The 27,849-nt window shown below is 37.2% G+C and overlaps 1 non-coding gene across 50 annotated transcripts in view; it reads left to right on the top strand.

Moving 5' to 3' along the window:
- The window catches only part of LOC141729846 (uncharacterized), a 485,161-nt gene that overhangs the window by 213,801 nt on the left and 243,511 nt on the right, over positions 1 to 27,849 (top strand). For 26 of the 50 annotated variants that reach the window (XR_012581340.1, XR_012581341.1, XR_012581313.1 and 23 more), the window contains one exon: positions 6,057 to 6,110. The exons of 13 other annotated variants lie outside the window; for them this stretch is intronic. This is a non-coding gene — a transcript (uncharacterized LOC141729846). Of the gene's footprint in view, positions 1 to 6,056; positions 6,111 to 27,341; positions 27,409 to 27,849 lie in introns of all 50 variants that reach the window. 11 more of the 50 variants (XR_012581332.1, XR_012581314.1, XR_012581350.1 and 8 more) reach the window with 3 other exon arrangements.

Below are 27,849 nucleotides of genomic sequence, written 5' to 3'. Positions count from 1 at the left end.
TGGTTTAGTGTGCTCTTGAAGCCTGGGCCAAGGAAGCTGTTGATAGCAGTTAGAAAATCATGTTCACAACTGTGAGACTTAAAGGCAGGGCCTTACCATTCCAGGTTCTCCAGAGGAAACCAAGTCCTTGAGGAACTGTAGAATTTAAGTTATGTTCCTTGCTACAATTTTTCTTTGGTTGCTTGCAGTGACTATTCTTCTTTTCCAAACCAGTACAAAGTGGGCACTGAATCATGTTTTGGTGTCCTGTCACCATGGATCACTGTGATCACACAGCAGCTAATGGTGCATGGGCTGAGTGCAGCATCACTGTTCCAAGCCAGCTCAATTACTAAACAAGAGAGGCAATAAAAGGAGAAACTCCTGCTGATAGCAAGAACTTCTCTTTTATCTGAGAATAATTTAGTGAGGGGATAATTGGTGAATTCCCAATGGGAAAAAACTTGATTCTGTCTGAGCATAGGTTACCAAATGTACCATCATAAAGTAATTGATTTTGTGATATATCAGGTAGGGAAATAGTTGAGGCTATTGAACTTTTCACTTAGGGCCTGAGGGTGAACTTGAACCAAGCTTCCAAAGGTGAAGAACCAGTGCTTGACATCTGCAGGGTTTTGCACTCTTAACAGCCTCTTTAACTTTCATTTTTCCCTTTTACCAAGATCTAGATTTGCACAGAGACTCATTAAGATGGTTGAGTTGTCATTGGAGATAATCACCAAAGGAATGTGTTATAAAAGGAGAAAAAAGTATGTCTAGAAAGTCTGAATAATTTTTTTATGCTGTTGTTTTAGTGAAGAGGCTTTGGATGCTGATAGAAAAGTTACTATAGCTATAGGGCACATTTAATTGCATTTTAGAAACTTCTTTTAATCCGGTAATAACAAAAAATTAAATCAGTGCTGACATTTTTTTGTTGCCAGAAGAAGGTAGTAAAAGGGTAAAGAAATAATTGTTAGTTCTGAGAATATAATTAGCAACTTTAATGCTTTAATCTAAAAAATGCATATTTTGAGCCTGGGTGAATGATTAAAGAAAAGATATTGAAAGCCTTTGAAATTTCTAACTGTTTGTTTTTAATTGTAAATTATGATCACTATAATTAGCTCATTTAGTACATTTATAATGTAAACAAATATGAATATACAGAACTTCAGTGATATATTTCAGGGCAAATAAGAGCAACATTGTGACCCTGGGCTCTATTTATTAAGCCTTTCTTGTAGTGTTTGGCACTGGTTCATTCTTTCATACTGTTTCCCCCCTTTTTTCCAGAAGATAAAAGAAAGCCGTACATAATATTTGCAGGTCTCTGCTGAGGTCTTAATGCATCTGGAACTACACTGAAGAAAACATAGATAGAAATCTGGTCCTTTTTGGGCTCTATTTAACTGTAACTCTGAAGCTTTCTTAAAGCTGAAGTTTTTATCATGTTAGAAAATAAATACTGAATGTTTTCTTAAACACTAGGCTGTTAATATGGCGCAATTAGATCAACCAAAAGTAATGTTATTTTTCAGGTATACTTACTATTTCCATAGCTAGCTGTCTGCAGAAATGCAGTGTGTCTGATACTGCCTGTGCTGTTTCCCGGTGATGCACTTTGTGTAGCATCCTGGGACCAGGTTTCAGAAATCTGCTCCTTTCCTCATACACGTGCTGCCCTCCACATCATAGTAACACAAACAGGAGCTGCCTGCCTAAGACTCCCTGCATGCTAATGGAAGCACTTAATGAGTAACAGGATGTTATTCCCCCACCAAGTTCAAAGATTAACATTTGGGGTTTAGTCTCACCATTATTTTTGTAAAAAGACATCTTTTGTTACATTTCCAGAGCTCAGTTATCATGCTGTGACACACTGCATCCAGTTCTGATAAGTAATGAAAAGTTATGATTAGTTAAGCTCCTTATGAATAGAGAAGGCTTCCCTGAAGGTTGAAACTAGCCTCTAACTTGAGATTTTAAATCATTGTTGAAGTGTTTTGACTAGGCTGCCTTTGTGTATACTAAACAGTTTAAGGTTACTTTTTAATCCAGTGGTGCCTGTTTTATGATGTTCACTTGCTGCAATTGAATGCTGTTCTGTTCATCGCTGCCAGCTGTCTCCTTGGGATCCTCTAGTAACTAAGTTCTTTTATCTCAGAGGAAGGAATTGTCAATAACAATCAAATAATAAATTTTCTGCTGAATTTTCAAGATTAAAAAAAAAATCAATCATCTTCTTCTGTCATATCTCCTTTATAATGTCTTGTGAGGGTTAGTTGCTCTGCTCTTGCTCTGTGAGCCTTCAGGAGTTAATGTTTATAGCATGACACAAAGGTAGAAGAGGTACATATTGCAGCAGTGTATTCACCATATTCTGTGGATATTTTTTTGCTGAAGGAAGTAAGCCCTGGTTATTACAGCTGTCACAGTGGCATCTGATCCTTCAGTATCAGTGACTTCCTCACCCGCCATATGACCCTGATCACTGCCATGATTCTCTGTCTACTATTAAAGTGGGAAAGGTCTTGGCCCTCCAGGTGCTGTTTCAAGTCTGAAATAGCAGCTTGTCTGTCACACTCCCTCTGCCTAACTTATTGCTTAAGGACCAAGCAAAAATGTTTAATGTAGAAAGGGTCTCATGCAGCAGCAAAGTAAAGAATGTGTCTTATGTTTCAGGGCTGGTGTAGAACTAGGGCACTAAGAGTGCATCAGTTCTTAAAAATGAGCAAACATTAAAGCAAATTTGAGGCCTAATCTCAACAATTATATTTTTACTCTTCCTTTCTTCTTTTGGGGAATGGCACTGCTTGAAAGTTATGAGAAGTACCTTTAAATTTCACACAAGAACGGAGGTGTATAATAGCTTAATAAATTCCATGAGTCAAAATTGGAAACTTTAAAATATTGTCATACAGAAATTCATAAAGCAGATCTTAGCTGAATTTGGGAAAAAATGAGCTAACAAGCAAAAATTTTGCATGAAAATATAATAAAAAACCCTAAAGCTTTAAACCAAACTCCAAAATTTTGTAGGTGAAATGAATAGGGTTTCCTATGATGTGCATTTTTCCCTCCTTAGTAAGTACCTTGTTTGTGATGTTAATTTAAATCTTGCCTAAGTTAGGCAACATGAAAGACTTAGACAGGATACTTTTCTATGCAAATAGATATGGCTTATCAGGCCTACCTAATTTTTAAGAATGAGGCGTTGGAAATTATTCTGTACTCAAGATAACAGAACTGGCCTAACTGGCTATTGCTCTGAACATTGTGCAAGCTTTGACACAGCAGTTGTCACATGTTTCCAGCCGTGAATGCTTATCATTTTAAGCCCTGTAGTGTTGTTAAATTCATGTAAACTGGTATGTGGGGCTTGACAACCAAGAACCAGTGTTTGTATATTGAAATTTAGCTGCATCTGGACTGAAACAGAAATTAAGTAGATATAATGCCAGAGCAATAAAGAGGTTGGGTAACCAGCTTATATGTGTTTTGGAGTGATTTTAGGTTCTTAAATATAGTATTACAAAACAATTTTTTTTTGCTTTGATGGATGTGCCTGTGAGCATCTGACCTACAATTCCTCCTCTAATGCAGGGGGAGGGGCACTTCTGGGTAGAGTGCTTCTGGTCACCTTTGTCAAGGTAGAGCTGTGTTTCTTACACTGACCCCCATGATCAGGAAATCTTAACAAACACAGCTGCAGCATGTTACACTGAAAAATGTTTTTCTTTGAAATAGAACGATACACATTTTAATACCCTTTGCAATATATTCTGGATTGCAGTTGCAAATACCATTTTTTATAGCATGAAAAGTCCTCTCTTCATGTTTTGTCAGAAGCATATGTCCGTGTGTAATGATATACATATTTAATATGTATGTATGCTCACATAGTGTATGTATGTGTATATATATATCAAGTGACTTCATAGCTTATGTTAAGATAACACCATCCTTTAAAAATAAAACCTTACAAAATTTTATGTAGTTGTAAACTAAAGTTATGAAGTTATATGTGAAGTTAAAAGGTTATAAATGCAGTTCTGCTTATCTTAGTGGAAAACCAGATCAGAAATTGTCAGCAGAGTACTTTTAGAAGAGTTCTGTCATGACTCTGAAGATGGAAAGCAAGATAGACAAGGATTTAGAACTGATGCAAAAGGAGAAGGGAGGGCATGTGTTCCTGAGAGAAAACCATAAAAAAGAAATGTAAAAAGTGGGAAAATTGGGGTGTGTCCATGCTGAGCATATGTTAGACATTAACTCATAGCAGGCAGGTCTTTCCTCTCTGTTAAAGGAAAAACTAGAATTCTATCGAATAAGGGACACAGAACAAGCAAACTGGGTTGGACAAAATCTTGTTGCCCTTCTATAGAATATCCATAATGGCTGAATGTTCTCTATGTGTCCTTGATCCACTTGGTGTCTGGATCTGTGCTGCTCTTTAAAATTGTTTACTCTAAACAGAAATGTCACACAACCAGAAGGTTTGGGGCTAGAGATGGGATTATGAAACCAATCCTCCTGTTTTCACTTTGTTGTCTTTTAAAAGTCAAAAAAAGGTTGTTAAAAATTGTTAGTCATTTGTCTGTGGACAAATGCTGGGTTTGATGCTGCCACTGGCCCTTTAGGGGTGAAAGGCTTTGAGTGTTGTGCTCTCTGGAATGTAACTCTGTGTTTGTTCATTTTCAGGCATGTGCAAAGCCTTGGCCTTCACTATGCTCATAAGTCTTCCACAGTGATTATGGCTGGGGTCCTTAAATTATATTGTAATTACTGTTGTTCATAGTAATGGCTTACTAGTAATAATTACTAATAATCTTGATAATCCCCTAAGGAAAAATACTGTAGGTGGAAAGCCAGAGATGGAGTCATTATAACAGAGACACTTGTTTCTTGTGTCCCTCTTGTAATAAAGTAATTAATTCCCAGCCTTTTTTTGAGGGCGATGAAGAGATTTCTGAAGAGACTTCTCTCATAACAACCCTCTCTGCTCTCCTGCCCCAAAAACTGAGTGGAAGAATGAACATGCCTTTGTCCCGACTCCTATGAAAAATTCAAGCAGCAAATATGGCTTATTTCCATCCAATCTTCTGTCTCTCCTTCCCTATTTCTTCATTCTAATTTTCATGGTCTTCTGTGGTTCATAAGATTGTAGTGTGTGGTAGACAAAAAGTAAAGTATTTATAACATGGTAGACAACATCTTCCCAGAAATTTTTCATAAAGCCTCCTTCTCACAGGATATGTTGCCAGATATACATTGTTTTTATGTACTTAAATTCACTTCTAAAAAATGTGCACAAAGATCTGGCCGTGTTTATCTATGGCTTTAAAAGAGCAATGATCAAAAGGGACTGTGTACTGTGATCAGTTAGCCTTCAGACTCAGTAAAGAAATTCTTACTCACTTCTACAAGTGCATCTCTGTCCAGGGATTTGTCCCATATACAGAATGTACCTGCAGCTCTTGGCGTCATGGAGAGCAAAGAGGCAAATATTTCTCATTGGCAGGTGAAGTAACGTAAACCTGAATGCTCTGCTCAGATTTTTTCAATAAATGTTTTTCGTCACTACAGAGCTTTATACAACAGCAGTAAAGGCAAGAAAGGAAATTAGAAACACAGCTGAGACTGCATCTCATACTTAATAATGGCCTAAAAGTCTTACTGTTTATTGAAACTAACACCCCTTGTCAAGGTGTTGATCAAAAATTCTCTGCAGTCTCTCTTCTTTGATCTTTTCATTTTAGAAACCACAGATATTTGTTGCCATTTCTTTATTTAGGTTTATGTCTAAATATTGAAACTCAAAACTGCTTTCCAATAATGTTGTATGGTAAGGAGTAATACTGAAATAATTGAACCAGTAAACTCATCACTAAACAAATTTGTCCACTCACAAAGAAAGGAGACTTCTAGTGTAACACAAACACAAATGGTCAAAGATGGCAGTAGAAAGGTTGCTTTTAAAAAACCTGTCATCTCTGAGCCTCTTCCATCTACTGTTGTCCAGTCAGAGTATGGGCATAATCTATTCTAATATCCACCTTTACCTTTTGTTTCAGCAGCTCCCTGGCTCTTGCACATGCAAAACATTTGAATTTCCTGTTGGCTCAGAGGTGAGATTTATAACATTTATTAAAGCTGCTTTTCGCTGTGAGTTTACTGGGCAGAAAGCCTAAGAGGGCCTTTTTTTTAAGGGGGTTTAATTGCTTGAATTTACCAGAGGGGTGAAAATTATGCTTTCTTTGCAGCAGTACTATCCACTAAGATTGCCAGGTGTTGAATTTCCCTAGAGGTTTCCTATTTATTGAAGGAATTCATGAAATATCCATCTATCCAGAGCCAGGGCTCCTACCATCCCTTTCCCATTCATTGTCTTGATTTTGTTTCCTTCATGACTGCTTTTGAATTTCTTGGTTGAGCCTGTTCATTTCTGCCTTTTCCTGTCTGTAAGTGTCCTCCCTCCTCTCTACTTGTGCATCTTGGGCTTTACAAATGGGCCAGACTTGCTGGGAACTGAATGTGCCTGAACGCCCTTGCTGGGCTGTGGCTGCTGGTGCAGAGGGACAGCTCAGTGCTGGGAGTGCACTGGTGCTCTCAGCAGGGTGGGAAGGGAGATCAACAGAGCACAGGAAAGTCAGGACAAGTAGAGGGAAGGCTGAAGAGCAAAGAGGTATTTTCCAATGTTTAAAGTACAAGCCTAGAAATAGCCCTTTAAATCCACGAATGGTCTTCTCAACAGACGGCAACCCTACTGTCAAGTGCGCCCAAGGAAGGCAGACCATAATTGTTAGCAAGTGTATTGTTAAGGGAATTTACTAATTTACTGATGGAGCAGCCGCTTCAGTTGAAGAATAAATTGGAATATTTTGGTGCATTTCCTTTAAAAAGTCATCCACTTTAAAGTCTATGTATTAAAATTACAGAGTCTTAAATGGGGGTCTCCTTTGCTAAACAAAAGATATGCAAATTACATTTCAAGATTTATATTATGATAAAAACTGAAACACAAAAGAGACATTATCTTGCAAAAATGTAAAAGTACGTTGCTTCATGAGTCTATAATGATATAATGTGATGTTGCTGTAGTTAAAAATGTCAGAAGGGAGACAATGACCTTAAAAGTTTCAGGCAGACACATTAATATTGATTGATTTTTAAGAGATTAAACAGCAAGAATATATCTATACATATACTGGATATTGGATTGTTTGAAAATTTGAGATGAGATACAGAACATTTCGGTCTTGTAATACTTTAGACTTAATAGCAAGAACATGCATTATATGCAGCCATTTGTACTACAGGAAACCAGATGATGATTTACCTTGACTTTAACAGACTATTTCTTGTAAAAACCAGTAGTATTCAACAAAGCTAGAGGATCATTTCTGGCTTAAGCAAAAATGTCGGTCTGTCATAGAGGTCAAAAAAGTCTTAATGTTGGTTTGTTAGTTTGTTTATTTTTAACCTGTATCTATGTAGATCTGTATGGTGTGTTACAATTATTTTATGTACACAGACATACAAAGATTCCTAAAACATATTGGGCACTGTAAAACCTCAAGGCCCTCTGGCCTTGGACCAAATAATGTGACTGCATATCAAATATCGTGTCATTTTTTCCCTATTTTTGTCAAACTGGAAGAAGGTTGTCAGTAACACTTCGTGTTTAGGTAAGTTTAGGCTCATACTTATATCCATACTTATGCCAGCAAAGTCATAAGGAAATGTGCTTCTCAGTGACGGGGAGGATGCTAAACATTGTGATATTTATTATTCCCCTGGGGCATTTTATTTTATCATCTCAAGTTGATGGAGGTTTCATCTTACAGATAAGCTGAACTCTTAATGACACTTCCATTGGCCAGAGAAATGAGGATGTTGGTCATAGTTGGCCCTTCAGACTTTTAGGAACCAGGCCACAGATGCCTTGGACTTGGAATTCAACTTGCAAGAGAGAACAAATCTGACCAGTAGGAGATGGGCCATCTTGCTGAGAAGAGATCCTGAAGCACTGTACAAGCTGGAGATTTTCATTTAGAATCAGACCTCACAAAACATGAGGCAGATAATTATAAGGTGTAGACCACATTTTTATAAAGATTTTTTAAAATATCACTTTTGAACAAATCATTAGTCTTTTACTTTTTTTCTCTGCAGATATTAAGTGACTGAAAATTAGTATTTGAAAGAAAGAGAACAACTGGGAACCTGGAGTTCAGCATAGACATTTTGCATAATAGGGAATTCTTGTTTTCCAAGAAGCAAAGACAAGAAAAATTATTGTGTGGCTACTTTGCCTCCAGATTTAATTTTTTTTTTTTTTTAATAGAAAATGACAGATTCTTTTTGGGAGAACTATCAAACCAAAAAGTGTCTGGATGTCATAGCCACATGCTGTAAATGTCTCTTAGTTTCACCAATGCCAAAACCTGCTTTGACCTTCCAGTAAAAGAAAATAGCCCAAATGGCTTGTTTAATATACTAGAGAAAGCACAGTGTCTCCAAAGGGCCTGGCCTAAGTGAGCACCCAGAATCCCAGAAAGCAAAGAAATTTAAAGGCAGCCAGACTTGATTTAATTATTTTTTACTACAAGTCTCATTTCAGAGAATGATTAACGGGAGAAGAGACATAAATGGCAAAGTCTTGATCAAAGAAGCTGCTGTCAGGGTACCATCTAGATAAATTAGGAAAAGAATGCTCAGGTTTCTGTGAAAGAAGACTAATGACATCAAGTCAAGATGAAATAGAAAGGAGCAGCATTGCAGGCTGGAAATCATAAAAGACTAGCATGCCCTGACAAGAGGCCCTGAGAAATTTCCCGAACTGGAAAGTAATTGGAATTGGAAAGGAATTACTTTCTGTAAGTGCCGGGTCTTGAAGTTACACAGGACTGAAGATGACCCAGGCACCAAACTTGCTTTTTGGAACCTGTCAAGACAAGTGAAGAAATCTTCTGGAAGCATCGGAAGCAGCAGCTGTTAGTATCAGCTCTACACACTGCAGGTGTTCTGCATCTTATGTGCTCACTCTACTCAACTAGGATCAGTCCCTTCACTTAAACCAGTCCCACCTGGAGGCAAGCAGACAGTGGATAAAAGGAGACTGTGAAACCAACAGCCAGTAAGCATTTGTAATTTAGAGAACTTGTTTACAGGAATGGCAATCTCCTGGAGAGAGCAGTGGCCCTAGCTGAAATCAAGTGAAAGCTTTACGAGTGATCTGAATGTGCTTGTGCGAAGAGAGGCATCTTAGAGGGTAGGATTTGTCTTTTGGTATATACATATAAACATAAAGTAAATTAAAAAAGTAAAAAAAAGTAAATTAAAAAAAAAATCCAAACATCTTTCAGTGGTCTGAGGTGTACTCCTGGAAATCTAGTGTTTAAATAAAAATAAGATGACCCATTTGTCAGGGAACATTGAATTGTTATTTAAGTATTGACTTAGTTTTCTTACACTAGTATTCCTGTCTAGAGGAGCAGATCTTCCTTTAGAAGCCTCCTTGCCTCAGATTTAGATTACAATATAGAGTATCATTTCTGCAGACAAGCACTTAGTGTGATCAGTGCTAAAACTGTGTGAGATTAGCTAATGTACTTTTCTGTGATGTGCAAAGTGAATGCCAGGACGCACCATTGTACCTGACTGCAGCAGCATGAAGTTACGCTTCAGCAGCATTCCATCGGAACGTGGGATTTTGAAGGCAGGGAAGCAGTCTCTGGGGTGTTGCCCGTCAGCAAGAAATGGTTTTTAAAAGTAGGAAATAAAGGAAGAGTGTGAACTGATGTTTAGAACAAATAAATGGGAGCAGTAAAACTTTCAGTGGTAGTATTACATGCCGTCATAGAACAATAGCTAAATGAAGCATGTATTTAAAATTTGGTGAGAAGCTTTTGTACATTTTAGTTCTGTTTGGCTCAGCGGGTGTGCTGCACTTTAGACTTCAGTCTCCAGGGCTGTCAATCCAACAACTTTCACAAGCACTATATTCTCTTAAAAGCTGAAAGAGAAAAATAGAAGGGGATGATGCTAATAGCACTTAGCACTTATATAGCTTTCCTTCCTGAAAGTGCAAACATGAGGTAATTAACATGTACTTTGTCTTGGAGATGCAAATATATCTCTAAACAATCCTTAAGCAAAGAGAATACAGACACATAAAACCAACCTATGCCCAGCTGCATGTTTTCAAGCTTAAATATTGTGAAATGCTATTTATGGTATAACTTCTCCCTGTAGTTGATTAGTAAATCCAGCTTGTGGAATCCAACACAGTATATTTCAGCATGCAGGGCTCCTTCTTCATTGTGTGAAGAACTTAATGTAATAATTTCAGATTTTACTTAATGAAGTGCGTGATACAGGTAACCATCAGCAAGTTATACAAGGGGGTGTGTTATTTGAGTAGTCAAAATATGGGAATAGGTTGCACAAGTGTACCAGTTATTCAAACTGCCAGCAGCCTCTGGAGCAATCCTGCTATGCCTGCTCCAGTATTTACCCACCTGGTATTAACTACTCTGACTATGTTCCCACAAAGTCTTGATGAACAGATAGTTACCCACCTAATCCCCTTACTAAGAAACTTCGAAGTCTTAAAAGGAAAGAAACTGAAAAGAGAGGTTCAGCTGGCACTGAGAAAAATTAAATGCTTTTGGGGAGGAAAAGAGACAGGTAAAACTATAAGTCTCAGGCTTAGTTTTTCTCTGAGTTAGAAAGAAAAATATCTGCAGCTGTGGTGTGTTTTCAGTGTACTTTTTTTTTTCTGGTTAAAATAAAATTTCAGTGGTGTTTGCAAAGCTGGAAATTGACTTATAAGTCAATTTGATAATTAAAGAGTTCTTTTGAGCCCTTGAGCTACTACCAAAGGCTATCAGCACAGATCAGCCAGGATGTGGAGCAAATCTGGTCAGGGAACTATCTGTTTCACTCTCCTCTTCATTCTTAGGCCATTATGATTTTAGGATGGCAAATCTGTCGAATTTGCAATTTCCTCCAGTAATAGAGTTTTGGCAGAAGCTGATGCTGGTGCTGTACTGTACTCATGCACAGTTAGGTAACCAGTGCATGCTTCATTTGAGAGAGGCACAGAAAGCTTCTCAAAGTTACTGCATTATACTTTCTCTTTCAGTGCTGAACTCAGCTGCTGAGAGCAGAGGAGGTGTGAAAAGACTTGTTAATAAAAGTCTGTTTAGATTTCATTACTCTGAATAACCAGATCAAGACAATACACCTTGCCAACCCTCTGAGAATTTTAGTCCTCTCTGGAAAAATTTTCTTTCCTGCACTGAATATCCTTCCCAGTGGAATGTTTATGCAATGCAAGCAGAACTCTCTTCTGCTGCCTTTGATTAACAGAGAGAGTGGAGACTGTCTTCCACTTGTAGAAGATGGAACAGGAAAGTTGAACAAAAGAGCCAGGGAGGTCTTGTTTCTCCTACTCAGATACATCGAAGAAGCCTGCAGCATCACCTTCCAATTCTTTAGCTTTCTGTTTCCCTCCTATTTTATAAAGGGGAACTCCTTTGAGTAAAGGAGGAGCAAAGGTGACTGGTGTGGAGGATAGACTAGATGGCAGTGTGGCAAAAATGCCAAAAGCATTGGGGGAGGTCTAACTCACTGATTGGCCCATGAGATGGGCAATTATGGGTTGGTTGTGCTCAGCTCAGAGCTGGGGCTTGGGGAAGCCATGTCTTAGCAAGCACCAGCATGACTTCTGGGCTGTGTCAAAAGCATTTTATTGGCTAGATCTGGAGAAGTGTCCTACCAAGGCTGACTATAAGAGAGGTGCAGTGGACCATAAAGAGCTGTACCAAAATAGGAATTTTTTCCTCTTCACAATGGTTCTGGCCTCTGAGCAGTGAAATAAAAGTGAGCATTTCTGAATGAAAGCAGTAGCTATGGAAATATCTTTGTCTACATGACAAGCCCTAGTCTTTAACCAATCTGAGGACTTCAGAGATGTTTTTCAGTTTGCTGTAGAAGAAAAATACCAACCTGTTTTAGACTTGGCACGTGGTATAGGCAGGCTTTTTCTCCCCCAGAAAATTAAACCTCCATTTTAATCACTGTGATTTTCTTTTGTTGTGGTCCTTTTAAAGTTCTGCAAGTTTTGCTTAGAAATTTATGAAGACTTTTAAAGACTTAACTCTTGATGAAAGCAGAAATAGCCTTGTAAGCATAAGTGCTACTGTTCCTTTGTCTATCAGCATGCGCACTATTCTGAATATATATATACAGATTTCAAAACCTAACTAGTAATAAATGACAAGAAATGGGTGCTGGAAAGCTGAGTCAGTCTAGTTCAAAATATATTCCACTGTGTTACACTTTGACTGTAAATTCAAAATAAATTACAAAGGTTAGTAAAATCTTATTTCACTTTTCTTTTTGCCTGTCCACTTGTATTTTCTAAATAACTCTCAAATTTAAATGATTAATGACCTAGCTTAATTGAAAGGAAAATTATTCAGAGAAGAACACATTTTAAATAGCACATTTCCATATGCATGCTTTACATTGTTACTGAGTGATAACCTAATACAGTTAATTAGTACCTTTCTCCCTAGTATAACTTATTTGTCATCAGGAGCAGGATTTAGCCCTTTTCATCTTGTCATGGTTTTTGGTCTTAAGTGCTTGCAGTACCTTGTCCCATCAGGAGATCCAGAAGGATGATGTTTCATTTATTCCAGCATTGCAATTTTTTTTGTAGATTTACTTAACAACAACATTTTGTTATATGGAGTGGTTAGTGATGTAGTCATTGAAGTCAATCTGACTTTCACAATTGATGTCAATGAGAAGAGGACTGTGTTGACTGTGACTGTGTCACCCCAGTAAAATATGAACACTGTGCCCTTTTAAGTAATATGTAACACCCATATTTTAAGGACATCACTTGTAAAAAATGCTCTGGAAAAGAAGGGAAGAATGATGTGCCTGTTATTGCAAAACTTACCTTCTGAATTCTGTTTCTAGTTGCAAGAGAAAATATAAAATGTAAGGCATGTGCTTTGTGCTTTATTAATATTTATTTAAACTGTCTTCTGATACATTGCCTTTCTGATGCTACGTGGTGTTCTCCTGCACTATTTCCCAGCATGATAGCTAATGTCCTTCTCTGAAAATTATCCATTAAAATTTTATCAATTTTGTGTTTTGGTGAGACAGTATGAGGAAATGCCATTGGAAAATTAGATTCCTCTTTGACATCAGGCGCCCAGTCAGCAATCCAATCCCATGTGTTTCTACTGAGACATTAGGATTTGATATAATTTTGGGCAGAAAACATTTTAAAATGAAACAATTGAATTTTCTGGATGGTCTTGGGGACCACTTAGCTTAAGAGAATACACTTCCAAATCAAAAGCCTTTCAATCATTCTAAATATTATTTGGATGATATTTGCTTTATGTGTAGTAGCAGTTTAAATTTGTATTGAATGTTTGACTGGCTCGTGCTCACATAGATGATGTATGAAATTATTATTTCATATTTTTCTGGTGTTTGCATTGCAAGTGACATCTGGCTGACAGGAACTTGGAGAAATGGGATAGAAAGTGAATGCTGCAGTTACCACGGTATCATATTTATCAAAAGGCTTGAGGTTGGTCTGTCTTTGTTTCACATGTTAAACTAACAGCAATGAAAAAGAAACAGCTCCTTTTTTTTTATTTAACTGAGTTGCTTAGAAAATGAAGATAGACGAAGAAAAAATGTTAATTGTATTCTGTATTCATTTAATTTATGTAGACAATCAGGTATACTGGCTGAAAGACAGTTCTCAACTTGTTTGGAGGGGTTGGTTTTGTCGCTATTATACCTTTAGATTTTGGCTAATATTATATATGATTCATACACTCTATATCACAGAGATAGGGAAGTGTGGAACAAGCCGCTATGGAAGACTGGCAGAGTTCTTTTTAAAATTTGTGTTCAGCTGCACAAATCTAAATGTAGGTTAATTATATTTGCATTATATCTTTGAAATGTAGCCGTTGAAATCCTATCTTTAACCAAACTCTTACCCCAACACTTTTTCATTAAGCTCCTGATATGTCACTTGTCTAATGGTAAATTTGAATTAGTAAATTGTTGACTGGAATACAGGTTTTAAAAACTATTTTACGGTATAAAAATGTGGTATGAAAATTTACAGTGCTTTAGAAATATGAGTCCAGCCTTAAAAAAAGTTTTTTTCCTATCATATGCCGTTCGTGAGGAAGTTCTGCCGAGCTCTGATGTGTTACAGGACAAAACAAAAAGTGATACAGTCAAATGTCCAGTTTCTGGTCACGCCCTGCCTTCTACACTGGCTGGAAGTGTTTCTTGGACACCCTCAGTCACTACCTTGCTATCTTTCATGCTTGTTGGTTATAACGACTGTGGAATCTGTGTGAAGAAAATGGGGGAATTTGTAATGGTTGGGGGGCTGTTCCATTATATGCATGTGTAGTTCAGAAGAGAAAAGCAAGAAGAGGTTGTACAGAGATAGTGAGGTGGGTAGAACAGTCTAGGAGGGGAAAAGTCTGCTGGAGAGAGACAGAGAGACGGCAGACCAAGTAATCAAAAAATAATTGCATCTGTACTGCTGTCAAGTGATTTTCTGATCTATGAAGTTAACAAGCTAAGAGCACTCAGCATCTTCCAGAACTTAGACCTTTGCTTTTAAACAAATAGAAGATCCTGCTGTGTGGTCCAATTCACAGGAAGCAAGAACTAACAGTTGTTTTTCTTTAAGTCTGCAATTGCAAGGTCAAATTGGGAAACTTAAAAAAACCCCAACAAAAACAAGTGAAACAAGATACGAAAAACCGAAGGCAAGAAATACAAAGCAAAACATTTCCAAATTGTTCACAGAGGAAAATTTTCTTCCTGTAAGTGAACTTTAAGAAGAATCTATCTTATTTACTGACATAGGCATTTGCCTGTCTTCCTTTCTTAGACATTGGCAGTGTGAATACTTTCACTCTATTCTTCTCTCTGATTTTGCAAACATCTCCATTCAATAAAGACTGTACTTATCCATTGCCATACTTGCCTTTTCTCTTTTTGTTTTTTGTCAGACAACTGAGCAAAGATCACTGAGATGTTGATCACTTCAGACCAGCAGAGTATCATTTACACCATTCAGAGCAGTAAGTGTTCTGAGTTTAGCAATAAGACAGAACTGAGCAGAAAAGCAAAGGTTCTGCTCAGAAAACCAACTGGTTTCCTAAGCATTGCATAGTAGTTCTTTTCAGCAATTTGTGAATCATGCAAATGCTGTGTATGATTCACTGGAATATGCTTTGCAATTTTAGATGAAGTTCATGAGTAATTTACCTTGTACTAGTTTAGGATATCATGACAAAGAACTTGTCATGAGGAAACACTAGGTATCTTACCACTTAAAACAAGGAATGGGTACTCTTGGGGCCTTTCTGAATGGGTACTATTCACTATGATGATTTGTATGTGCTTGGATGGTTTGTTGTAGATGGATTATTATAAAACACTGTCTGCTTACCTGTTTTCCATATTGTCATTTACTCTTTTTGAACAAGACATCTTTTCTTGGGCTCCTTCAGAGCTCAAAAGACCTGGCATCAATCATTCCCTGAAGCAATGAATGTATCCAGGCTCTCCTTGTGGGAGAGCTGGACTGGCTGAACCAGATCCCATATCTGAAATTTTTATGCAGTGTGTCTTTACTTTCTATCAGAATGATTCATATACAGAGATATACAAGGTATCTTGAACCTCATTTAAATAAGTTTGCAAGTGCTACTGCTTCCTTTTGAGCTAAAGTCACAGAACTCTTCAGTTTATTTTTTTCCACTTTTATTCAGCTGTGTTGTTTTGTTACATAGTATTTCTGTCTCTTCTTTGTGATGTATGAAACAAAGCTGTTCTAGTTTCTTAGCCAGTGTTATTTATGCTCTGTGCTGATGTATATTATACGTTTACCAGTCTACTTCTCTGTCTACCCAGCCACACACTCAGATTTTATCACCTTCTGGTTAGGATTGCTGGACTTCCTGTATGCCAACACAAACAAAAAGCAAGGAAATAAGTGGTTAAGTCATTCAACACCCCATTTACACTACACTCCCCAACAATCTTTCTCAATCCCAGCTACCTCACTACCAATGACCACAGTACACGGGTTCCATCTTCACCCTGATTACCTTGTTTTTCTCCTGTTTACTATTCAAGACAGTTTCTTTTTTCTGCTCCATGATTTTACACTTTCTATCTTGCATATTTGTACCCCAAAAGAAGACATCATTATTAATTAAAAATTGAGAAAAGTCTGTTGTTCATTATTGTTTGCAATTTTGCAGGATTAAGAGCTGAGGGTCTGGGAAACACTTCATTCATTGCATTCTTTACTATTGCCTTTGTGTGCTGAGTAGTAAAGCCATGCTTCTTGTTAATAGTTTGCCTTTCCAGTCTGTTTCATGGGACAAGAGTAGGTCAGACCTCATCTTTTCCTCTTTTGAACCTTTCTCAGCCTGTGGGGTAAACCAGATTGGTCAAAGGTCTGATCCTTTTGAAAGTGGAATCTTGGCACTTTCTTCTGTGGGGGTGAAGATGAAAGTGAATGAATGACACTCAATATAAACAATCTTTGCTTTTCCAGAGAAGAGTAGTAGCACCTACATATACTACAGGAACTGAGTTCTCTAGATCATGATAATGTCAGCTGAAATACTTGAAAGTGAATTTTGAGGCAATTTTAAGGAGTGATTTGTATATATAAAAAGAGCCAGAGGAAAAGTATTCACTTTTAGTTTAATGACTAAAACCAGTATTAGCTGTGATAGACTGATGAACTGCCTGAAACATTTCAATACAATAGAAGGCAGAATATATTTTTATTTGGCAGAAGGTAGTAGGAAGAGGAAAAATAGCATATGTACATAAACCATGAACCTGAGATTTTTCCCTCTTCCCGTTTCTTACCCACTTTATTCCTAGTTCTTACATCTGGAAGAAACTTTGGATAAACAGCAGTGCTGAGGTAATATACCATAATGGCAAAAGCATGCTGAAGAGGGTGGAGTGGAAAAGAAAGGGGAGAGTCTGTGTTGATAAATAAAGTAATTTTCCTTCAGCTTACCTTCACAAAGTTTCTGGGTAGTTTAGAAGAGTGTTGTAGAAAAGAATGTTGCCTGCTTGAAACATTGCTTTCCCTAAAGGCTACACAGTAGTGTATTGGAAGATACTTGTCCCTCTAGATGAGAAGAATTTCAATTCTTGACCATGGGTATCTTTGGCTGGACTAAACAGGAAGTGTGGAAAGACTTCAGAGAGTCATTTTAACCCTCTGTTATGACACATCTGAAGATCTTGCTGGTGACTCATTTTGGCCTAATTTGTTTAACATTTTAGTAGACTATTTGCTTTTTCTCCTCTCTCCATTCCCTTTGTACAGTTGGTGTTGAATTTTTGTGCTTTTTAAAATTCTTTTTCCGTACTAAAAAAATATAGACTTTATTTATAGATTTTTGTCTAGAATAAACAAACCCTGTCTACTTTGCAGATAATTAAATGGCACTCAAAACAGAAAAACAATGTGGAAAGTTGTTGTAATGATGGTAATAGCTGTGAATTCCAGCAATACTCTCAGTGATGGAGAAAGTAATGAGTGTGTGATTCCCCTGTAGGGATGCTGGTGTCTGTTCCCTGCATGTGGACTAAACCTTTACCATACAGATGAAATTTCACTCAAAGCTCATCTGAACAGCCCTTTAGTAACAGCTATTCTGAAGTCTAATATCCTTTAAAAAAATATTTCACCATCCATGAAGTTGAGTTTGGCTCAGATAGTAGAAACCTTGACACCCCAGAAACACAGTGATCCTGTTTTGTATCTAAAATAAAATGTATTTAGATTGTTTTACCCAAGCCATATCCATGTAGTTGGAGACTGCTAAATTCACATGAGAATGCCTGTCTGCTTTCCATCTCAAAAATAACGCTCCCTTTCTGCCAGTAAAGATTTCAATATAATATATTTTCAAAGTAATCTTTCCTTGATCAGCAGACTACAGTGTTTTATCATTTTGAAGGCTTTCTTTCCTTTATGGGGGAATACTTCACCAAATTGCGTTTAATATCTATTAACTTGGATTTTTAAAAGATCAAATGGCCTTCACATCTAATGATGTTGTTTTTCATAATTTATTTCTTCCAAATTGATACCACTGCATACTTAGAACTTGCTTTCTGTTCTCTCATCCTATCTGATAACACGATCCTGACAGGAGTCCTGCCTTATGAAAGCATAAACTTTGTGGGAGTAACTGTTATGCCCTCCTTTTCTTGAAGGAGACATTTCTATTACATTTCTACCCTTCCAGGAGCTCTTTCCAGATACCCAATCTTTTGTTGTTTACTTTCAGCATCTCAGTTTTCAGAACTGCTCTGATTAGATGATGTGTTGGTTTTTTTGCTTAGTTGAGCTTTTACTTTTGCATCTGTTAGCACATTCTTACGCTGTCCCACCTGCTCTTTGGCTCCCTGGGCTCTTTATCAGAGTAAATGTCGATGTTGAAATTTCAAAACATCTAAGTAAATAACACAACCCATGCTTCTGTTACTTTTTCAAAGAGTCAGCTTCCCAAAGAAAAAAAATTACATTTTGCAAAGTTATGGAAACAACAGTGAGCAAATCATAAGAGGTGTTGCTCATATTCTTATTCTGTTCTATTTCTTACACTGTGAAGGTAACTCTATTATGTGAGACTTCAGTCTGGAGGTGTAACTGCTTATTTTTGAAGATGCCCACAGTACCCAAACTACAACTACTCTGAAAATAAATATACTATGCATTAGCATTTGAATATTCCTGTCCAGAATGATTTTCTGTGTTGATACAGGTATTTTCTCATCTATACTGTACATAGCTAGTATGAAATAGAAAATAAAATATGAAAAATCACCTAGAAGGGAAAAACAGACTTTTTAAAAAACTGTACTGAATAAAAGTCTGAGAAGCCATTGCTTGTTATGTAACTGTTGTGGATAGATATGTTTCCAGTCAAGGGTGGCTGGTGCATATACTTTTTTTGCACCTCAGCAACTTCAGTTTTATAACTGTTTGCATAGACGTTATGAGAGCAATTAGTAGACTATATGCCAAGTCATTGTATAGGTGTTATGGCAGATTTTACAAACTTGAGTTTGCAGTAGTATTAGGCATCGGATCCCAATATGCATGTGTCCAGTCACAGTCAATACAAGTTTCAATATTTTGCTGTGAATAGACTTCATTGTTACAACACTCAGACATAAATGCTCCTGTGGGGGCACATCTGCCCTATTAGCAGTTTGCAAAAGTTTTAAGGTAATATTAATCTAACTTGAAACTCTATGCATAAAGAAGAGCCCTCTCTAGATAGTTTACTTAATTTTCTTCGGACTTCAGTTTGGACTTCGGACTATTCAGATTGTTGCTGTTATGTTGTTGGTTAACTATCATGTTGATTGTTATTAGGCTGGTGTTTCTGAGCAGCAATTTGCATTATGATGCTTCAGCCCATAAAGAGTTCAGATGAACTTTTTTCTTACATTTAATTTTTTAGTTTTAATATTTTGTTTCGCTTTCACTTTGAAATCTAATTTTTAGCACTCTACAATAAAATAAATTTTGTAATTTTGTGTTTCTACATGCACACGTGTGTGTGTGTGTGTATATATATATATATATACACACACACATGTATATATACTATAGCTATAGGGTTTGGGGGTGATGTGCTTTTGAAAGAGAATCTGAAGTCCTCTATTTGCCTGTACAATGGGACTTAGGAAGTTCCAGTATACTTTTTCTCTTGCTGTCTTTCAATTGCACTCACTTTAGGTCTGAGTAGAAATATGTATATATCTCTAAGGTGGCCATGCCACAATTTCCCCAAAACTTTACATTCACTTGTAAATAAAGCTGAATTCTAACTGCTGCCATTTTATCTGAGAAGTAATGAAATTTCTGCCTAGACTGGAGGCACTTAACCTAGAAAGATAAACAGAGAGCACATGTTTTGTGCTTTTGAATTATTGTTTGTGGTTTGCTTTGATAATTTTGGACTTCATATAGAGCTAGTTACTTGTAGACAACTGGCAATTACTATTGAGACTGTGGGTATAATCCATTAATATCCCCTAATTCAATGCAACCATCCAAATCAAACATTCTTCTGTTTTTAAAAAAGCCTGCAGGTAATGAAAGCTTCAGAACATTCATATGTGTAGTGTTACAGTAGAAAAGTCTAAAGTCTGCATTCAAAGACCTGGTAAAGTCCCAAGCTCATATTAATGCAACTTCAAGCTTCTAAGAGAATATTTTGACTGTTTGCCATTAGCCCTGTTGCTTATGGAAAAGCAAGGAACTAAACTGGTGCCCGCTGGCTTTGAATACCTCTTTTTAGGGGAGGTCAAAACTTGAGCCAAAGAAAATGGGGGGACCCACCCCAGTGACCATGCCTGATGACATTACCAGATGTATCTAGAGAACAGGAAACTACATCTGTGATGTTCTACAAATATTCAGCCTGTGGAAAATGGTGGTATGTGAAGACTTTCTTATGTCCAGGCATTTCTGATTAATCCGAGATTAAATACTAGGTTTTCCAAATGAGGAAACAACTGTCTTCATTCCCAATTTGGAAGATTTTATCCTGTCAGACCTGGAGAATATTGAGTATGGATTTCTTGTGTTATATGAAAAAATAGGACAGTATTTCAGTGAAAATGTAAAGCACTGTTCTTTCACTAGTTCATATTAATTTCATTAATCCATGTAACAGAATGTAAAAAAACTCATCAGCAAATTACCTCTGAATTGGTAAATAGATATAAAGGGATCCTCAAATGCATTTTTCTTAGCTGGATGTCAAAGTCCTATAAAACTATCTTGTAAGGTATCTTCCAGTGTCACTAAATCTCTTTTGATCTCTCACAGTTTGAAATGGACTGAGGAGTCTAAACAGTTTTGTTCTCTCTTCTTTTAATTGCTTCTTTTTGCAGTCAGTCTGTTAATAATCAGATTGTGTTGTTTGTTATTTCTGAACCTTAGTTGACTTAGCCTGTATATAAACAGTGTCCTTTTGGTATTGCTGCATCGTGTTGCTGGAGAAGATCACATTGCTATGTGCGGAAGCAATGTGGAGGATGTCACTTTTGTATCTTTCCAGTCTTAATGTTGCCTTCAATGAGATGGAAAAATCACTAATAACTATAAAATTGATAACCTTCAGAAAACCTTTTGCTGAACAGTCTTGATTTCTGATTTGTACTAGTTTAAGTCATTCCATTTGCATATGAAAACAATCTCTCTCTTCCCCCATCTGTTATATTATTGATTTACGTCTTTCAGGTAGTTATCTGCAATGATGCACACAAACATTCATAGTTTAATACTGTCATTTTGAGCTGATTTCCTATACTCTATTGAACATAAACCATGAAAAATTTAGGATACATTTCACCTTCTTTTAAAAGTTTATTACAAACTTTGGAAGCCAATTGTAAGTGTTTTACAATAATGGATATCTTTACATTCTTTTTTGATGCTCCATATTTTTGTGACACTTGATAAATACCACTCTATAGACCAATAAATAGCAATTTTGAACTAGCCTAGACCTTGATTGCTTTGTTTAGGTAACTCTGTGTGTGTAATCATGCGCACAGACTTTGAGTCAGTCATATCCTGCCAACTCAGATGACAGTAACTAAAAATACTTCTTCCCAGTGGCTGGCTACAAGAGGAATCAGGGTAGTTCTAGCACACTCCTCCTGGCTGGGAGGTGCCATCATAGGTGGTGATAAAAATACCTTTGTGGTATCCTCAGCAGGTGAACCAAATATTGACCTGCAGAATTTGGGTGGCCTTCGAAAGTCATCGATGCACTGAAAATAGACTGAGAGTATCACCTGTGCTTTAAAATACCTCCTATGTAATCTCACTGATGGGGTGACTTCAAATTAGGTATTAGGCTCTTCTTCAAAATGCACTATGTGCAGGTGGAACTCAAGTTATATGCAAAAGTGGAGTTACAGCTCCAGCTGATATAGCAAAGACAAAGCCCAGTGTGAGTTTGAATAGATATTTTTCTCTATAAAAGGTATATACTCTGAAAAACATGTTTACTGGCAATGATCATCATCAGACAACCAAGTCAATATAGCTGAAGTCGAGCTTGCTTGTCTGTTCATCTGTGAAAACAGCCCCTTCTCTCTGTTGGTGAGTGAAATAGTGAATGCTTCCCCTTAAATACAGTACAGGACAATGAAATGCATCATCCTCACTTCCTTAGATACACAGTTCCTCTCACAGCTCTGAGGAGCTTCATCTTGGCAATGCTTCTGGACTCCATTACATCCAAAATTAGTCAGCAAATAGTTTGGAAGGAGTAAAAATAACTAACAAATTAAGAAATTGAAATGATGCCTGCTCTATGTGAGAAAAGAGTAAAAAGAAATATGAATAAATTGGCTGGCTGATGTATTCTGGGTGTTTATCTGAGGAAGCCTCATGATAATGACATCTGTTAGACATGACTTTCTGTAGTCAGGAAAGGGCACTCTAAAACTCTTGTCTGTAAAGTTGGGCTATCTTTGGTCTGGAGTACAGCAGAAGTACTCAGGTCACTTAAAGCTGGGCAGATCACAAAGCTGAGCTTTCATTTTACTGCACTGATAACCTGGTGAAGGCTTGAGGGCCTGGGGTTGCATCTGCCCTAAGTCCTTACATTTGCAATCAGAACTTCTAATGAGAATAGGAGGAAATCTTGCTGTCACACTCTATGGTGCAGAAAATCAGAGGACTTTATTTCATTGTAGTGTCATTAGATCATGAGGAACTTCAGGAAAAAATTCTCTAAAAGACTAGTCTTTAAAGGATTTAACCCATTCAGTGGTAGGGAAGGACATCTTCTGCTGGAACTGTAAATGAACATTCCATTATAAAAGAACGGAAGGATTACTGTTCCCACACAGACCTAACAGCATATTTTGTATCTTTTTATACCTCCAGAAGGGGAAGTTTCTTGATCAGAAACTCTTAAGTGTTTTAATAGCATGGGAAACTGAGGCTTGGAAATATAACACCATTTTCCCCTTGTTGTAGCAAGGCAGGGTGGGGGTTAGATCTGAAAAGGTGATAGCCACACTTTATGTTGGAGGGTAAGAATATTTTACGCTTTCTCTTTGGGAATGGTGGAAGTCCTATTAAAATGAGTTGTTTCAAATTTAGACTGAATGAAGCGCTTCGGAATTTACTATGGGGAGCAATCCACCATTGGCAAGAGAATGAACAAAATTACCTAATACTACAAAGACTGTCTATCTGTTTCCTGTAGATCTGTTAAATGTTCGACTTAGGATTTGATTCCAATGTGACCACCAAGAAAACAGAATAAAGAAAGTTTTCTTGCTCTTGGTGTGAGTGTAATATTCCCACATTTCTTTATGGCAGTCCTAATCTAAATGATCTGCAACCTTTGAGCACAAAGACTTCAGGTTTAGCTGGGGCAGGTTGCAAACTGCTAAGCCCTGCTAAACATCTTCATAGCTGAAAAAGGCACAGGGTTCTTAAGCTTTTATTTGAATAGGCTATAGCTATTATTAAAATAACCTTCAAGTATTGACTCAAAATCCCTTCACACTTTGCTAAAATTGTCCTGAAATTTCTGTCATTCTCACTAATATGTTTCATTTTCTTTTCTGCATGCTGTACTTAGCATTGTGAGCATTTTTCCCTCTTTTACCTTCTGTATATTAAAAAAATGTTGGTGCCATTTTTCTAAAACAAATAAGTAAAGTGAAATTTTCCCTTTGATAATTTTCTCTGCTCTTATTAAAAAGCACATTGTTTAAAGCTGTCTCTTGTCTATTGTAGTTCAAATGACAAGTCCGAATTAGGTGCTTTAAAAGTTTGCAGTTACAAATGGAAATGTCTTTAACTATTTATAATCATCTTTGTTTAAATTGTCCTTACACAGAGAAGCGAGGTAAGCGAGGTGCTGAAATACACAGAAAACAGGATCTTTTTAGAAAGTCAGTGGTTTTGTGAAACAGACACCTTCTTATCAAGGTCTGAGGAAGACTTATTTTTATTTGGTTTTGGTTTTTCCACCAGCAGATGAAATATTTACGTGTTAGGCAGTATCAGGAATACCCATTTTCCATAATGTTGTACAAGCCCAACCCATCAATGTGCTGGTTAATTAAGTGTGACCTAAACCAACTTGACTTGAGCTCCGCATTAAATGCACAAAACCCATTTGAGCTGACCAGCAGCAGAAGTGGTACTCAGAGAAATTGAAAAGGATTTCTCCCAAATGCTTTCTACTTACTTACAGCACTCAAGTAATGGCTGAAGATTAGCATATGACATGACAGATTACATTAAGTCATGTCTTTGCAGTGCTTTATGACAGCACTATCACATTAGCTTCTTAGCACTGGCACATCGAGGCATGCAAATGTTTTCAGACCCTCTTATTCAAATCTACAAGCTGACATGGCAGCCTTGATATGATTATTAGTCATTTGAGAGACTTTAATTCACGTCATCAGATAACAGGTTCTGCTAAAAGGTTAGAGAAACTGTCTGCTTTTAATGAAGCCCTCAAAAAAGACCCTCAAAAACCTCCCTGCTCACAGAGAGCCTGATTTGACTTTATTGACAAGATCCCCCTAAGAGTGAACTTGACTTGAATAAGTAAGCAGGCATCTAGAGTGAAAAAAACACTGACTTCATTTAAAAATTAGACTGAACTAGGTTGAATTCCTATATTTCTGCTTCCCATTTTCTTTCTGGTTGTATCATAGTTTTAAAGACAAGGTGCTCTGTCTGGAAGATGTTTTCAGCATATGGTGTTAAGTGAGGAAAAGTGGGGCAAAGGCTGGTCCAATACTGTAGTGGCAGACTCTCATAGTGAGTGGGAGGTCACTGCTGCTTATTTCAAAGGTTAACTGATGGTATCTTGTCACAAGGGTCTGTTTGCATTCTTTAAGTCTGCATCTCTTAACATGACTTCATATTCAGGTACTGTTTTATGTAAAAATCATTCTGCTTTTGCCTTCTAATGAAAATACCTCGTAAATTAGACACCCATGGTCAGTGGCAGTTAGCATAGGGTGAGTAAGGTGAGAGATAATGTTCTTCCTGAGCAAGTAAAAAGGAGAGGAGGCCTTTACCATTAAAAAGGTAATTTGGTGCTAGAGCAGTGACTTCTCTTTGCAGAAGGTGTGGGAAAATAGTGCTGATCCCAGCCAGCATTGTCCCCAGACCTAAGATACATGTCCCAAGTGTTTTCTTCACTGATTCTCCATCTCCTCTCACATCCATCTTAAACTGTGTCTTTCAGCCTTGCTTACCCTTGTTAATTTCTCTCTCATTGGATTTATGATCAAGTACTTTAACTTAATCATACAATGTCTTTGTAACTGCATAATGTAACTTAAACCATTATATTTCATAAGTGTCTACAGAATTTTCATTTCTGTGAAGGCTACTTACCATACAACACAGTTACAGTGCTTTTTGAATGTTTTTTTCTCTGAAACAGTAACAAAAAAATCTTCCATTACGTTGTTATGTCATTGCTCATAAATTACTTTGCTAGACTAAAATAAAGTATTTAGACTTCAGTCTTGCAAACGCTTCCACTTGAGTTCTCCCACTAGGCTTGAAGAAGATTGAGAAGATTTAGGCCTGTTTGTGGGGCACTCCAGCAACTGACAAAACAGGTGAATGAAAACAGAGGGTTTTAGGGCCACACTCTCAGGTGCACCTGTGAATCTTCCTACCTAAGGCAAGAATAAAGGGATACAAAATTGTGATAAAAGACAGGACATAACTGTACCAATGGCTTTTCCTCATCATAGAAAAAGTGTATAGGCTCTCTTAGCACAAGTTGTAAAGCAGATTAGGTAAAACAAATTAAGGAAAAGGGTTAATATCCATATATATATATACACATTTATATGTCAATAGTATGTTAGTAGTTAGGAAAGATAAAAATATAAAACACCTGTGAATCCTCACAGCACAAGCAAAATCAATCCCACAGTTATTCTCACGGGATGTGGCATGAATTAGCCTGGCTGAAGATGTTTCTTTTGATTCATCCACTGTTTCACTGGGCTGGGTACTTGCTCTGAAGAGGAAGTTCTGTACAACTTCTTCCTGCAGCTCTACTGGCAGCAGAAACCTTAAGCAAACTTTGACTGCAGCGTGTGGCACTGGGTGTTGAGATCCAGAACAACTATCCCCTCTGTTGGTGCTGGCAAAAGCCTTGAGTCCTCAGCCTGGCACATTTCCAAACCCAGAATGGTCCATCCTCCTTCATGGGTTGATTTCAGCAGCAGAGGGAAGTAATGGGAAATGACTTTTAAACTGGAGATTCCAGTTGCTGCCCTTCAGCTCCAGTCTGATGGTCTTTTAGTGCAGCTGCTCCCTGAATGAGGACATCTGACCTGCTTGCATCTCCTCTGTAGATCTATTCCTGGTCCTCATTTGTGTCTTCTGAAACACTTAAAATAAAAGACTATGATTAGAGAAATACAAATTATTTTAAAATCCCTGCTGAGTCTCTGAATTTTTGCAGGCAGTCCTGTACTTGCAGTTATTTCCATCTTGTAGTTTAATACAAGCTCAAAAATCCATACTGCTTTGCTCCCTTCTGCCTATTTCTTCTGCAAGGTGTACATGTTGATCAATAAAGAATCTATCTCCCCCTTTTCATTACCTCTAGCCTCCCTGCTATACACATAGTCTCTTATACACAGGTTATGAACGATTCCACTGTCTCAGAATTATTTTAAATGTAGTTTAGGTTAGAATGCAGTAGAGTGACAAATGCCAGTGAATTGAGAGGGTTTGTTCACCAGAGGCTGCAATCTCTTGCGACAGCTAACTATGGCTCTGATCTTCATTTGCACTTTCCCAGTCCTGTAACAGATTGCATTACTCTCACCCTTTCTCTCTCTCTCACTGTTATTAATTCTTCACCTTTAAAAAGATTAATACCTTTCAAGAAATGGACTTGTGTGCTGATTCAACTATTCTGACTGCTAATATATGGAGCCTACAGCACTGAGAACAGCAGTTTGATCTCTACCACCTGATGGACCTTGATGTACAGCCACTGTTATCTTAAGTTTTCATGGTTTGTGAGGCTTAACACTTACAGTACTTGGGTGAAAAGGTGCTGTTAGTGGGAATGAAGGAATTGCTCTAAGAGTTAAGAGAGCTATGGGATAGTTTTAGATTAATCCTACCTGCCAGCTGTACATTTCAATGTTGAAAGGCTGACCCCAGTACCTGGTTTTCTTGTCAGCAGAAAAGCTTTCAGTGGCGTACTTGGGAATCAACACAAATATAAGGTGTGATTAAAGGGAAGGTCTGAGGTAAGTGGCAGAAATGGTAAGAATCACTTACATTTCTTCTGTACCAGAACAGACTATGATGTTTACATCACAAGGTATCAGCTCTCTCTCATTACATTGTACTGTTTCTGATATAGAAATATATCAAGTTGTCTGCCACTGAAATCTTCTAAGTATAATTTTAATAAAAATCCTCATCTTTAAAATCTGGCATTCAAATATCCGTTAGCAATCTTTGCAGTCATGAATGTAATATTATTCCTTAGGCCTATATTTCAATGAAATAAGATTTTTGTTAAAAACAATTTAGTACTGTTGCTATAGTAACTTTATTTTCTAATTATTTAATGATTCAAATTTAAAAAATATGCATCTAAAGTATGAAATGGGCAGCTGGTATTTCAGGAAACATCTTACTGGCACAGGGCAGTTCCAGGTGCATTTTAAGGGAAGGTAAAATCC

The sequence above is a fragment of the Zonotrichia albicollis genome, chromosome 8, assembly GCF_047830755.1.
Source record: "Zonotrichia albicollis isolate bZonAlb1 chromosome 8, bZonAlb1.hap1, whole genome shotgun sequence".
Lineage (NCBI taxonomy): Eukaryota > Metazoa > Chordata > Aves > Passeriformes > Passerellidae > Zonotrichia > Zonotrichia albicollis.
The sequence above is the reverse complement of the archived record's forward strand: the minus strand, read 5'-3'. Positions and strand labels throughout refer to the sequence as shown.